This window comes from Vicugna pacos, chromosome 34, assembly GCF_048564905.1.
Source record: "Vicugna pacos chromosome 34, VicPac4, whole genome shotgun sequence".
NCBI classification, from domain to species: Eukaryota; Metazoa; Chordata; class Mammalia; order Artiodactyla; family Camelidae; genus Vicugna; species Vicugna pacos.
The window spans coordinates 2,641,033-2,657,042 of record NC_133020.1 but is presented as its reverse complement, the minus strand read 5'-3'; positions in this window follow the sequence as shown (position 1 = coordinate 2,657,042).

Genomic DNA, 16,010 nt, shown 5'->3' with positions numbered 1-16,010 from the left:
CATGGAGGGCCTGCTCCCTTCCCCCAGGCCCGCATTCTTCGCTCATGGTGGAGCATCTGTGGGGTGCTCTGCTTCTGGTTTGGGAAGGCCTGACCTTTCTCTTTCCCTGGGGGACCCTGGTGTGTGCAGCAGGGCTGCTCTTGATAATAAAGAGATGGCACACTTCCCAAAGTGGGAAGATTCCAGGCGAGGGGTGCTCTTCCAGCAATGAAGCCCCTGGACAAGAGGCTAAGACAGCTGGACCGATGACCCAGGCTGAGGAAGCCGGCAGGCCGCCTGGCGGGGAGGCCAGTCCTCCACTCTTACAAACTGTGTGTGTGTCACCTCTGAGCACCAGCCTGAGCAGGTCATCCTCTCAGGGCACTGCGGACTTTTTAGAAAAGGCTCGGAGGAGCCCGCCTCCTTAGCTCTCCCAAGTGACCGCTGAGATACCCAGCCTCCAGGCACCAGAGAGCACTGGGGAGCAGCCCCAGCAGAGAGGAAGGGAGGACCTGAAGGAATGCCTCTTGCTCCAGAAAGTCCAGAGCTGCTGGCCCGGGAAATTGCAACATGGAAGCAGCGAGTCCAGGAGAAGAAGGAGGAGAAAGAAAGGCTGGAGGAGGCAAACACCGAAGGGAGTGGGCCCTGCAGGACAAGGTCAGCCAGCTGGTGTCCCTGGCTGAGCGCCTGCTGAAGGCCTCCCCCCACCTCCCCGCCTGGGCCCCTGGGACATTGCTGGGGGTTGGGGGGGGAGGAGGGAAGACGGCAGCGCTAGAGGCCAGCGGGGGCAGCACAGGGACCCCATCGGTCCCTCGGTCCAGAAGGTGACCTGATGCGGGTCCAGGGTGACATCAGAGTGTCCCGTCCAGGTCCTGAGCTGGAGCCTCAAGGAAGAGCCAGACAAGTGGGGGAAGAAAAGTGGATGAGTGAAGAGCTCGTGGGACAAACAGCCAGTCTGCCGGCCGGGGACGCAGGTCTGCGGTGGGAGAACGCCCAACTCCACAGTGACATCCAGCAGCGGCGCCAGAGGCTCCAGATGCTGCCCAGAGTCCACGTGGGTCACTTAACGCAACTTCAGGAGAAGTGGCGCGAGGAGGAAGCGCGCTGCTCAGAGCTGAAGAGGAAGCTGGCCGCCGCCAGTGGACAGGTGGCCTCCACGCAGCAGATCCGCAGCACCTATGAGGAGATGGCCGAGGGCCTTGGCCAGCACCTGGAGGAAAACCCTCCCCGTCACCTGAAGGAGATCCTCTTCCTTGAGAAGAGAGCCCAGGCGAGCTGGATGGCGGCGGTGGGGGTGGAGAGAAAGCTCCAGGAGCTCAGGGAGGGCAACCAGCGCCACAGGCAGGCGCCGCGGGTCCAGGGCGACCCCGGGCCCTTCCCGCGGGGCTCTGGCGCTCCCGCTGCCCCGCCCGCCGCTCCCGGGGGCCGGAGGTGGGGGGCATCGGGCATCGGGCTCCTAGCAAGGAGGAGGGAGACCCTTGAGGGCTCAGGGCTCCAGGGCCACCTGCAGGGATGACTCAGCTCCCAGCGCCCAGTCTGACCCCCGCAACCACCGCACCACGTCCGCACGCGCGTCTGGGGAGGACTCGCCCACCCAGCTCTCCCTAGTTTGTCCTGGTTCCACATCGGTGCCACAATCAGCGCTATAACTCAATGGTAGCCGTATTTAAACGCGGATCTCGTAATTACCTAATTTCCCCATTGAAACCCCTAGGACTACTGTCTATAGTGTTGTATTTTGGTTGAAATTGAATGCCCACTATGACCTAAGGCATCCTCTAAATTTGTCCTGGTAGAGATGTTCGAGACAATGAGAATTCTCTGTACATTTGGCTACTATTTACAATGTAGAAGTAACTGCTGGATATTGACCTGAATAAATTTTGGTTGGTTTGAAAATCTAAGCGCAAACAAAAACAAAGACCAAAAACAAACAAAAAAAAAACGGTAAAAATGGGAAAAAAAGAAACTGAAAAAACTTAAGCAAGACACCCCATTCAAACTACATATTATTTCTATTACCTTAGCCTTAATTTATAGTTTGTGCTAAATTCCTAAGAGTAGTTCAGTGCTAAATTCATTGATTAGAAAATTTTGAGATTTTGCAACCACCATCTCCTGTTTTGTAATTTCTTCTTCACCTTCCTTGTTTTAAGATAGTGTTTGTCATGTAGCATTTCTAAATATATGCAGTCAAAATAAAAACGTTTTCTTTTGATGCCAAACACACACACACACACACACACACATACAAGGCAGATACTAGACAATTTTAGTTGTTTCGGATACTTCAAAAATGTGAGAGTTGCAAATTTCTAAAAACGTTTAAAAATAAAGGTGATTGAAGAAGGGGAAAAAAAGTGGTTCTGGAGAGTCCTCTAAGGCAAAATATGCCCAGATTGCAATAAAGAACAAAGTCAATGACAGGATTTAAAATTTTTAACCTAAAAAATGTAAATTACTGAAAAATGGAAAACTTGCTAAGTTAACGTCTGAATTTAGACACTAAAATGTCTGTCTTGTCTAGTAATGTATTTTAAAATGTTATCTCTGGCTACAGGCGGGCAGCAGCTACACAAAGGTAGCAATTAATGTGACAGCAGCTGAGTGTTAAGACCAAATTAGGGGGGACTATTTACTTTCATTGCTATAATTGGAAGTGTATAGGAGGTACCCAGAAGCTTCTGTAAAGGTTGTAGATAAATACACACTGCTTTTTATATTCATGTTGAAACGCACAACTTCACAGAATCCGTTTAAGAAAAAAAATAAAAAAGACCTAAAGCAAGTGAAATATAGAAAACAATTTAGTCTTGTGTCCTGTGTGTCCTTTTTCTGAACAGCTGCACTCTCCAAACGTTGGATAAACATTGAACTCAAACTTTTTATTATAGCAATTTCCAAACATACACAAAGTAGAAAGAGTGGAATAATGAGCTCCCATGTATTGACTTCCTGGGTCCAACATTTATCAATATATGGCCAATCTCATTTCATTTATAACCCTACTGTCCCCACCCCCACTACACTAGATTATTGGAAATCAATGGTCAGATGTCATGTCATCTCACCAGAAAATTCTGTAGTATACATATTTAGGAGACTGACTCTTTTTTAAAAGCACAGTCTTTTTTTTTTTTTTTTTTTGAGTAAAGATAGATTTATTTAGAGAGCTACATATACTACATAGAGTGCAGGCTGTTCCAGAAGGCAAGACAAAGGCCACGAGGTGTGGGAATTGGGAGCTCAGGTTAAAGTAAAAGTAGGTACACGCTCCACAGACAGAGAGTGGGCCGTCTCTGAAGACGAGGGAGCAAGAGAGGCGGTAAGGTGTGGTGTGGCCAGTTTTCATGGGCTCAGTAGCTTCACATGACAACAAGTGGGAGGACCATTCCATCTACCTTGGGGAAGGGGCTGGGATTCCCAGGAATTGGGCCCCCCCCCACACCCACTCTTTGACCTTTTATGGTAAGCCTCAAACCTGTCATGGCACTTGTGGGAGTGTCATTTATCATGTTAATATATGACAATGAGTGTACAATGAGGCTCAAGGTCTACTGGAAGTCAAATCTCCTGCTGTCTTGAGCCTCAAGGCCTCCTGGGAGTTGAATCTTCCACCATCCTGATGTTAATTGCTGTGTCATTCCTTGAATGACCATGCCCTGCCCCCTTCCCTCCTGTCTCATCCACCCCCTCCCATAGGTTTTACTCTCATAATCTTATGGAGGTGCAGAGTGGGCACAGTCTGTCTTCCAAAACTATTTCAGGGCTGAGTAGGGGCGTTGACCCTGCGCATCAGGGAGTAAAAATCTCTGAGTGCCTATTCTCAGGGCCCCAGGGGTGGGAGAGCCTTTTATTTTTGCGTCAGAGGGCAGTATGTGCTGGAATCCTCGCATGGCCATCATCTGACATGCAACTGTTGTAACCTGCTTCTGTAGACTTCCGATGAATCTTCTTAAAGGTGAAGCACCTTTGTAACAGCAGTTCAACTGCCTGTAATGACAAAAGAGTTAAAAGGCATGAACACCTGTAATTGATAAATAGACTTGTTTGCAATTACTAAAATTATGACTAATTATCTTAACGTACGAAATAATCCTAGTTAATTTAATATCTAAGATGACTCAGGGTTCCTTTAAAGCATTTCAAAGTTAGCTGGAGCTACAACTTCTAGAATTTGTTAAATACTTACTTAGTCAAAGATTTTAAAAGCAGATACAGATCAATCTGTTATCAAAAGCAGAATTTCAGAGAATCAAACTCCAGTCTTGTATCAATCTATTTTTAATAACAAAATTTTTTACCTAATTAAATTTAATTCAATGTTAGAAAATCCTGATTATGTATGAAACTATTCTAATATTTTTCCAAAACCTTTTACTGAAAACACACATTTTACTTTTTTTTAGCATACTGAAATATTTTCCTTATTATTTTAGTAGCTTGCATTACATACATTTTAATTTTAAACCTTAAAAACCTTTAATCTCTGGCAAAAATCAAGAAGAAAGCAATTGTGACTTGGTTGTCATTATCAGCATTCCCTGATTGGAAACTTACACTTTAGTTTCTTCAGTTTTTTGGTTTTTTTTTTCCTAAGAAGGCAAAGGTAGTTAAACTTAGACCTGCCCAGCAATGAATGTTTTAATATTTTATAAATGACGTTAGTCAGTAAGGTTTTTTAACTTAGTTTTAAGTTTCAAGTACCAACATTTGGAGAGACAATTTTAGGTAGACATTTCCAAGACGTTACTAGTCCTACAGAGTTTACCTCAAAGCTCTTATTTTGTTTACTTTTCTTTTCTTGAAAGTTTTTTATATTGAGTTACTTCCCTTCTGACAAATTTGTAACAGATACAATAAGGTCTTATTTGACCTTTAGTGACCTAGGTACAACAGAAGTATTATACTTAACATTGATGGCTCTAAAGACATGTTTATATTAAACCGACAAGTTTAAGCTAGCTTCAGTACCAACACTAGTACTGAGTTCTTTTTAGATAATGTGAATGTGAAATTCATTTTGGCCAGTTTTCTTTATATTTTTGAGTATTTATATACATATTTAATTTCCTTTAAGCCAATTAAATAGTGTTCTTTCACCATTTTATTTTGCCAGTACCATAGATCTATGACATATAAACAAACAAAACAGAGACCTTACAGTTTTCATTTCAAAATTTTAGCCATAAATCAGATATAACAATGTAAAACCCATCAGCTGCAAAAGAGGTTGGATCTAAATTGGGTTTCTGGCAGATAGAACAAATCAAAGTTGCCTATCTAAACAGCTAAACCTTTTTACTAATATTTATGAAAAAAAAAGAGACAAAATTTCTATTTATCCTTAAAATTTTAATTCCAAATTATTTATTCCCCCTTTTTTGAAGTTTGCATTTTAAAAAGATGATGAGATCAGAGTTTCTGGAGAAGACAAGGTAGAATATTTGTATCTCAAAGGTATAAGAAGGCAAGTTTTTCCTAGAAAGACTTTGTTTCCTTCAAACCAGAGGGAGAAAAGAAAAAAAAACAACAACAAAAAACCACTTTCCTCAATACTTGTAAGTCTCTTAACATACGTAGGGGAAGTTTGGGGAGTGGTAAAATTATTGGTGGGCTTTGTGTTATTTCAGGAGCCACACCTTTGATCCTGTAAAGACTAGATTTGTAAAATAAAGACAGTTTCATTTTTTCCTCATTCAGCTTAGGGGAGAAGGCTTCCTCCCAAAATTTCTATCAGGCTCTGAACATCAGCCGTGGCCAGTTTAGTCCAACGTATGGCCTCCCATTTGGGTTATCTATTTACAAACATCTTTGAGAATCCTTTTTGGGTTTGAGAAGTTTTTAAATTATGGCTCTCAATTCAACCTTTGATCTAAAGAGACTTGCCTGCAGCCCCACGTGGTCTCACTTCTAATGATAGCCTGACAGTAGTAGCTCTATCATGGACCTCAGTTTCCCAGACCACAGGGTTCACTCGAGAAACAATATGGGGTGGAAGGGAGACCTCTTCTGGCTTAAGACTGAGGCAGGCTCCCAAAGCCAATAGCAGACATTTTCTTTGGTGGGTGTCTTGCATGTAAGGGTCTCCAAATTGGATTATTGCCTGGAATTTAGTGAGCAAGTCCCTTCCCAAAGAAGGGGATGGGGCACTCAGGCACCAGCAGAAACTGATGTACAAAAATAAATTTCCTAGTAAGCACTTGGTTTAGGGCCTTCTATTGATCCCCGTTATTACACAGGATTGAGAGGACAAGGGTCCAGGGAAGTCAGTCAGCACAGAGTAGGCAGCCCCCATATTTAGTAAGAAAATGACTTTCCTGCCTACCACATCAAGGGTTACCCGAAGCTCATTTGGAAAAATGACCAGGTGTCCTCTGGGAGCCAGGGAGGGTCCCGGGCCCCATCAGTCTTTGATCACCTCAGCCATCATTGGTTCAGGAGCCCCCACCCCCCTTTGGAGCCTGGAGCAGCCCGCTTCCTGTGGCCTTTTCATTTGCATATCAGGTAGGGTCCTGGTGGGCTTTCCCCAAACATGGGGCATTTGTCCTTGCAATGGCCCTTCCGGCTCCACTTAAATCAGGTCCCTTCTCAGCAAGACAGTGGCTCTGATCCAAGCATCCTGGATCCTGACCTCTCCATGGTCTTCACAAGCGAGGGTAACCCTAAGGTGGGACAGGGGTGAGGGCTGCCGCTAAGAATTGTGCCTTTCATTGTTGTCCCTGAATCCTTTTCGCCTCTTTAACCCTGTCTCTACTGTTGAATACTCCAAATGCCAGATCCATGAGGGGATTCATGGGGGCCTGGGGACCCCAGCTGCCCAGAAAGGGTGTTAGGGGTAGATCATCAGGAAGACTCAGTCCTGAGAGGTAAAGTTTCCCAGTTGTGAACCTCAGGGACGTGGACCCATAAGTGATCATTTAAATCATCAAGCTCTTGTGGGGCAAGACACTGAGGGGAGCGTGAGCCAGGCACACCTGGGGTGACGTTCCTTAAACCTGGGTCTTGGAATCAGGTCAGGAACACTTGGACACATGGGGCTTTCCCCATTTACCTTCCCTTTGTAATTCAGTGACCCAGTGGGCGAAAAAGTGACCATAGTCCCAGGGCCTAATCCTTTCAAGAGGGAGGGAGGAGACCTAGGCCCTGTGTCAACTAAGTGGATTGCCTTTTGCAAAAGAAGGACAGTAGACAAATAGAGCTGAAGGGTAGGGCCAGAGCATGATAGCGAGTCTCAGGTATCAGCAGACAGTCTAAGGAGTCAGGACAGAGGAGGATGTAAGAGAAATCCAGGGCAAGGAGGGAAGGTGTGCAGCCAAGATGTTCCTAGACCACAGATCCATAGGTCCCCTGAGGGGTTACCCGTCTGCGAATCCCACTCAGGGGTGTAATGAAACTGCAACCCTAGGAGGGATGCAAAACCCACAGCCTGTGAAGGGAGCGCTCACCAGAGACTCCCGCTTAAGGATGTAAAACCCCCAATCCACAAAGGGAGTGCCCGCCTGCCCAGGACTCCCTTCTATGCAATGAGGCTATAAGCCCCAGGGGCACTGGGGAGGGCCAGGCTGCAAAGTTTTAAAGAGGAATTCCTGGAATCCCCTAATCTGGGTCTCCTTCGCAGTTCTGGTGTCCCACAACCGGACTGAGACTAAGACCGAGTAGAGTGGAGGAACTGGGCTCAAGGAGCCACAGAGGGTTAGCTCACCAATCAGGCTGTCAGGTTCTTGCCACGTGGTCTTAGTTTGGACGTCTGAGCATTGCCTGGGTGCATATTCTCGAGTCCAAAGAGACAGAGCAGTAAAGGAGCATGAGAAATGATCGAGGGGAGAAAAGCCCTGGGCTTGGGGGGCTCCTCCACGGCTAGAGAGCTGGTCTCTGCCAGATCCTGCAGGCAGCGCCAGCCGCCTCCTAAGGGCTACATGAATCTGCATGGCACGGAGAACCCCCCTGCCACCCTCTGAAGAGAGGGGAGCTGCAGCCCAGTAGGCGGATGGAGATTGTGCCCTGTGAGCCCCATTTCTTTAATTAAATGCCCCATGTCTGGCGCCAGAGAGATGATGCAGGAAAAACAGATGTAAGGCATGAGAAGGGTCACATCCCAGGTCTAGGCTGAGCCCCTGGGACGCGCCCTGCCAAGTGTGAGTCCTTGGCTTCTTACAGGAAACAATTCAAGTGCAAGCCGCAGTTGAGTAAAGGTAGATTTACTTAGGGAGATACATACTCCATAGAGTGTAGGCTGTTTCAGAAAGCGAGAGAAAGGCCACGAGGTGTGGGGGCTGGGTACTCTGGTTAAAGCAGAATTAAGTACACATTCCATAGACAGAGTGCCGGCCATCTCCGAAGACAAGGGGGAGAGAGGCCTGAAAGCACAATCTTAATGCCAGTTTCAAACATAAGAAAATAAAGACCTTAACATCAAATCGTATAGAGTCAGTAATGTTAAAAGTCTTACTGATAGTCACCCTGTTTAGATAATAGTGGTAATACAATTTTTTTTCCAGATTGAACTTGCAGGAACTTGAATTTTGAGTTTAAGTATTTCCATTTCTTGTTTTGCTGTATTGAAATTATTTTAAAATGAATTTATCTTATAAATCACATTCCCACATTTGATAGCTTGGTTGGTTGGTTGATTTCATCCAAGGACTGTGATTTTATCTATATCTGATAGATCGGTTGATTGGTTATTGGCAAGACAAGAAACAGTAAGACTGAAACCTAACCTCTCTGCTTTTGAAAATAATTTCTCTGAATCCAGAATGGAAGGAGAAATATTTTAATATCTTCTTTCCTAATGCCATGGCTGACTTTCTGCTGGCTTTACACCACTGTTGGTGTACTCTGTGAAAAATACTCAAGTTCTTCTTAAAAGGTGAGTACCTACCCCAGTGCTTCCACCTCCTTGTCCCCTCAACTCAGCCTTTGGCGTCTCTGGCCCTGAGCTGGGCAGGCCTGGGCTCTGCGGGGCACCCCGAAGACAATGCTGGATGCCCATTGTGTCCCCTCAACTTGTGCCCTCCCGTGGAAAACCTCTGTCACTACTTGTGGGAACTGCAGCCTCCACAGGGCACCAAACTGGTTGTTACACCTTTTAAGTATCACTTTTACCTAAATCCCTTTATTATTTCCTCCTGTTTGGGAGTTGAAGTGAATTTAGTTGGGATGACTGAGGTAAGCGTGGATTGGAGAGTCAGACCTGGTTCAGATCAGGATCCATTTCCCGTCTTCCCTCCGAGTGACAATGTCTTCATCGGCAAAATGGAGAGAATGATCATATCTAACTCATCAGACTGGAGGGAGAATTGAACGAGGTCATCCTTCAATGTCCAAACGTCTGTATTTCTGACACAGAGCCTGGTTTTCTCTGCCAAGCCTCCTCCTCGCACATTTTTCCCCATTTCAGCTCGTGACACCACCGTCCACATTTGCTTAGCCCCAGACCAGAAGCCATTCTCTTTTTTTTGGAAGGGAGGGAGGTAATTAAGTTTATTTTTAATTTAATTTTATTTTTTAATTAAAAATTTTTTTATTTTGGAGAGGATATTAGGTTTATTTTATTTATTTATGTTTAAATTTTTAATTTTATTTATTTATTTAAAATTTAAATTTTAAATTTTAAAAAATGTATGGGGATTGAACCCACTGAGCTATAACCTCTCCCCACCAGAAGCCCTTCTTGACCCTTTTCTTTCCCTCACCGCTAGCGTGAACCCCCAGCAACGGGGTCAGCCTTCAGATCCATCTTCAATCCACCCGCTTTGTACCACCTCCATTGCTATCACCGTAGTTCAGCAATCTTCAAACTTTTTGGTCTCAGCGTCCCTTTATATTCTTGGAAACTAGTGTTGTGGATGCCAAAGACCTTCGTTTATCTGGGTTATACTAGTATTTATCATTATTTATTATTTGTATTAGAAATCAGAGCTGAAACAAGTTTAAAATATTAATTTATCCATTAAAAATAAATCCATATCATGTTAATATAAGTAATACATATTTTTAAGGAGATATATTTTCCCAAAAAAATTTAGTGAGAAGACTGTCATTGTTTTACCTTTTTGCCAATCTCTTTAATGTCTGGCTTTAAAAAAAAGAAAAAAAGGTTGTGTTTTCATATCTCCTTCTGCATTCAACCTGCTACAATATCATGTCATGTAGACTCTGGAAAATTCTACTATATACTCACGAAAGAATGAGACTAAGAGAAGCAAGAATTGTGTTACTACAATTGCAGACTCACTAGAATGTCTCAGGGATCTGCAGGGCTCCCCAAGAACTTTTTAACAATTTAAAAAATAGAGCTATAAGTTACATACTGTAAACGTCACCCCTTTAAGATCTACAGTTCTGTGGTTTTCAGCATATTTGCAAAGTCATGCAGTCATCACGACTGTCTAATTCCAGAGCACCTCCATCACTCCATTAGCAGTCATTACCCATTCCCCCTCAGACCAGCCCCTGGTAACCACCCATCCACCTTCTTTTTCTGTGGATTTGCCAATTCTGGGCACATCATAAAAACCAAGTCAGACTTTATATGGTCTTCTCCGTCTGGCTTCTTCTTTTATTTAGCATAATATTTTCTAAGTTCTTGTGTAGCATGTTATCAGTACTTCACTTGCTTGCATGGCTTAGCGATATTCTGTTGCAGGGATAGACTGTATTTTATCTGTCCATCAGTTGACGGACATTTGGGTTGTTTGCACTTTCTGGCTATTAACAATGTTGCTGTGAACATCAGTGTGCAAGTTTTTGTATGAACATGTGTTTTCAGTTTTCCTGGGTCTATACCAAGGAGTTAAACTGCTGGGTCATACGGCAACTCTATGTTTAACTTTAGGAGGAATCACTAAGCTGACAAGACTGCCTGCTGCCTGGACGGTTGCACGGGTTGCCCACCCAGTTTCTCCGAGCATGCCTGGTGCCCCTGGAGCTTTGATTCCACACAGCTGCCAGAGTCATCTTTTCCAGACCCCACATTAGAGAGTATCATTCCATTTTATAAAACATTCCGAGGGTTTCCCGTGACACGTGGAAGAAAATCCAAGCTCCTCCAGGACCTGGAACCCGCCTGCTTCTTTGACTGCACCTCTGCACCATCTCTGGAACTTGCTTCTTCCTAGCTTTGTCCAGTTGGCTCCTTCCCATCACTCAGATCTCTACTCGAAAGCCAGCTTCCTTAGAAGGCGTTTACTTGTTTGTTTAATTGATCATCGACACCACGATATCCAGTTCCTAGAGCTGGCACACAGTGGAGATTCAATAAATATTTTGGAGTAAGTGCATTAATAAAAGGTGAAGGCACCCAGTGTTCCAGTTACCTATTGCTATAGTAACAAACTACCCAGAACGCAGTGATTCCTCTGGCTGGGCTCAGCTGCGTGATTTTCCCACTGCTTTTTCCAGTCGTCACTCCTGTATCAGCCATCAGCAGCCAGAATGACTGGGTGCTGGGCTCAGCTGGGCCTGCTCCTCCCTGGCTCGTGGCCTCTTCGTGTCTTCTCTGCAACAAGGTAGTTGGATTCCTTACGTGGCGGGTCAGGGCTCCCAAGAGCAAAAGAGGGGAAGCTCCTACCCTTTCAAGACTTAAGCCTGGAATTAGCCCAGCAACACTTCTGCCATGTTCCATTGATCAATAGGGTCAGCAAGGCCAGCCAGGTTCAAGGGACCCCATAAAGGCCTTTATACCAGGAGGAGTGTTTCACGGGATGGGAGTCGGGGGTGTAACCTGTGAAATTGACAAGCACACCATGCAAAGAAAGACATGGGATATTCTACCTGTTCTTATTATGAGTATCTGGTGACTGGAAAGGCAGGAAGTCCTCCAAAGTGCTCGGTTGTGCTGTAAATTACAGCATCTTTCCTAATGCACGGCTGTATGAGCAAGAGTAAGAGAAAGCTGGCCAATTATTTTGAGTACAGGAGCCTTTGCTGTGATTTGATCAAAAAGCACACACCTAGATATGGAAATATTTTATTAGACTCTTTGCAGCTGTGTTTGTTAACATGTAATTCTAATGGGATGCTTATCCAGGCTGCACAGCACAGTAACGCAGGACTCTGGAGCCGGCCATGCGGGGTTGAGTCCTGACTGGATGCTTATTGCTGGCGATCTTGCGCAAGTCTCTGAATCTTCTCGTGCTTCAGTCTCCTCTTCTGTAAAATGAAAATGGTGATAACAGTACCTGCATTATGGGTTCTTGAAAATGAAGTTAGTTAATACCCACAAAGTACAGGAGAATGCCACATAATGACTGGCAGATTAGCATTTGTTAAGTAAAACACCAATTTCAGAAGAAAAAAAAAAGCACTGAAGTGTTAATTCTAAGAACACCAGTAATTACATTTATCAACCAGTGGATAAGTTTTATTTTGTTAACTTGCCTAAAGGTAAGTGCGCTAAATCAAAGTAAACCCTCCCCTCTTCCAACTTTGCTCTAATTATTAACTATTTCAACACAACTAGTGGTCATGCCAACTAATTAGATAGTTGGTGGGGGTTTTTTTGTAATTTGGTTTTGCAATTTTTTAATCAGACTTTCTTAAGACTTTGACCTTTATTGTACTTTCTTGCACCTTCCTCAATAACTCTTTAAAAAGGCCTTCAAAAAGAAAAAAAAAAAAAAAGACACACTAGCGACCAGCAAGTTAAAGTAGTATCGGAAAGCAATGCCCGCACAAAGGTTGGATTTGACCGTGAAGGGCCAGAGGTCATCTACAGCTGTGAGCGTCTCAGTCCCAGGAGGGCTGGTCCCTGGTCTCCGAGACCCAGGTCAAATTCAGGGCCACTCTAGGAATTCCACTTGCAGCTTGATTAGCATGGATTGTTCCAGACTCCATAGCCTGCTTATCTACAAAACATGGCGCCACCCAGCAAACAGGATGTTGGACGAGAGGCAACCTAGTTCTCACGAGGGCATCGTGGGATAAATTCCTGGGCCAAACTGCCCCTGACAATTTAAAAAACCCTCGATATGATGGAGTCGTCATGAAAAAGATCAAAATATCACCTTCTGTTTACATGTCACAGTAACTTTTTAAAGCTTTTTCAGTCGTATCGTGAACAGCCTTAGGAACATATCAAGACTAGTATAATAATTATTGCTTCCATGACAATCAGCATCCTGAAGATGAGAGGTGACAGCAGAAAGTTAATTATAAATGAAAATGTCTGTGGACCCTTTGACCTGACAGTTTATCTGAATCTAAGTGAACTAGAGGGAGAATTGTGGTTCCCTGTGTCTTTCCTTCATTCCTTCAGTCCACATGCCTGCCAAGTACTGAGCACTGATAGTTAAAGCTTTAATTCCCTTCTTCTAATTTTCATTTTTTGCGAAGCTGTAACAATAAAGAGGAAAACGGACGGCATGCCGAATCTTATCTCCTCGATGCATTTATATTCATTTCTACGTGTTTCCTTCCGGACCCAGTCCAGATGTCTGCAGGTTTTTACCTAATTATCAGCATAGTGCACGTGCTTTTTAATTTTACATTTTCTCCTTTTATAGCAACACTTGTTCACGTTGTGTCATGAGTTTCTCAGTTATTATGGCTTTTTACTCCTGTCAGTCGGTGTGTGACAGTTTAGACATTTATCTGTTGGTAGACATGTAGATTGTTTCCACTGTTTTGGGGGTTTTTTCCTACAAAAGTTGTGATGAACGTTTCTGTTTTTATATCGTCTTTGGCATTATTTCCATGCAACAAATTCCTAAGAAGATTATGGATTGCGGCAGAATGTATGTTCTAAAGATGGCCATGAAATATCTCCCAATCTCATCAAGAACTTGACATGCTCCCCTGGCACCCGGACAGCCTCTGTGACTGCTTCGACCAATAGAATGTGGCAGTAATGACACTGCACCTGTTTCAGGTATAGCCCTTAATTGGCCTGGTAACATCTACTTCCTGCTTCTCGAAAGTGCAACTATCTTGAGACCACAATGCCATGAGAAGCCCAAGTCACACGAAGAAGCCCTGGGGTCTGAGGCGTGAGGTGGGCAGCAAGAAAACCCAGGGGCGTTGAGACATCGGACATGTGAGCAAAGACACCACCTTGGAAGTGTATCACCTTGACCTCACTGCCCCATACGAAGCCAGGCAGACAGACTGCCCAGCAGTTTCCTTCTCAAATTCCTTTTCCACAAAACCACATGCAAAATAAATGGAGGATATAGCTCAGTGACAGAGCGTGTGCCTAGCATGCACGAGGTCCCAGGTTCATCCACGGTACCGCCATAAAAAATAAATAAATAAACCTAATTATCTCCCTCCCCCCGCCCCACAAACCAAACAAAATAAATGATTGTATTAAGCCCTATGTTTTGCAATAGGTAGCTAGCAATAGGAATTTGAAACATGGGTCCAAAGATAAAAACTGTTTTCCCTAAATGCTGGCAAAAGCATTTCTAACAATTGAAACAGCTTATACAATTAGCAGTGCCTTCAAAAGCCTCCGTGCTTTTCACAGTGTGAGTCCCAGAAGGATTTTGTTCTCTGCAGCCGTTCCTGAGTCTCTCCAGCTAAGGCAGAGCTGAAGCCCCTGGCTCCTTGAGGGGGATTTCACTTCGCCTCTCTTCTGAGGGGGTGGCCGCTCACTGAGGAAGCCCCCTTCCGCTTCCTCAGCCTCGCATCTCTAGTTTGCTTCCTTCTTCTTTCTTATTTTCCCCTCCTCACGTCTGGTTCATCTTCAAGCGAAGCTAATATCTACCATTCACCCACTTTGAACTTAAACACATGAAGCTCTTTGAACTCATGTGAAGAAAGGAACCAGAGAGGACCGAAGGTGTGTGCACACCTGCGTGATGCCTTAAAGATACAAACGTGCTCGAGTCATACACTCATTCCAGGCCTACTCCGTGTTCGGTGCAGTGACGCTGTCGGGTGGCGCTCTGAGCGTCCCGTGATGGGTGCTAGCTCCGCCTGGACGCACACGAACGGGGCTTCATCAGCGCGTGGAATCAAGGGCCGGTTTCAGGGAAAGGCCTGACTCAGGGCTCAGACAATGTGAAGGAGAGACACATTTCCCTGTTTCTTAGCCGGTTCCTCCTGCCTCCGTGTGCTGGTCCCGTTCTCGGGCTCCAGCCTCACAGCCTCCTAGGTTCAAGGTCAAGGAAGGGAAAGAGCTTCATCCAGGGAGCTGAGCACAAGTCCTGGCATTCAACGGCTGGACCATCTGGGATCTTGCGCCCATTTGTGAACCAGCCACGATGGCCTGGGGGACGAGGCTGTGCTGATTGGCTCGGGCTGGGCCACAGGTTCCACCCCTGGCACTGAGTCAGTACCTTTGGGGGCAGAGGGACTTGAGAGCGGGGCCAGGAAGAGGGTGCTCTGCTCAGGATGTAGCTGCGGATCATTGCATCCGCCCGTCTGCTCCTCCTCCTGCGCGGGACTTCTTTGCAGACAGTCCGGTGTCACTGCGAGCAGCACCAGCTTGGAACTTCCTTTGACTAATACTCGGCTCACCCCCACCCCTCTAGTTAATCAACACCTCCCTCTAAGAGTGTTGTTTCTCCACCCGCGGTCCACCCTGCCTCAGCAATCTTTCAGTGCACTGGATGCGAGGATACTTCTAAATGCTTGGTCACTTCTCCTTTGTGGTGCCACAGAACACAGTTCTCTAACAGAAGCAGCAGCATCCAGGTTGCGGGGGGAGGTACGGCTCAGCGGTAGAGCACATGCTTAGCATGAGCAACGTCCTGGGTTCAATCCCCAGTACCTCCATTAAAAATAAATTAAATAAATAAACCGAATTACCTCCTCCACTCCCCCCAAAAGCTAAATTAATTAATTTAACCCCTCCCCCCACCAAAAAGAAGTATCCCCTGGAGGGAGGAAGGAATAAGACCAACAGACGAAAATTTCCTTGGTCCACTCCTAGGAAAATACCTAAACAGAACCTTCCTAGATGTAAAGCAAAAGGGCCAGAGCCAGCTTTCCAAACGCGGAGTGGTAAATATTTTCCCAAAGGACGCAGCTGGACCAGACAACTCGGTAAAGTTCCTCCTGGTTTACAGGATCCTCTGATTCAC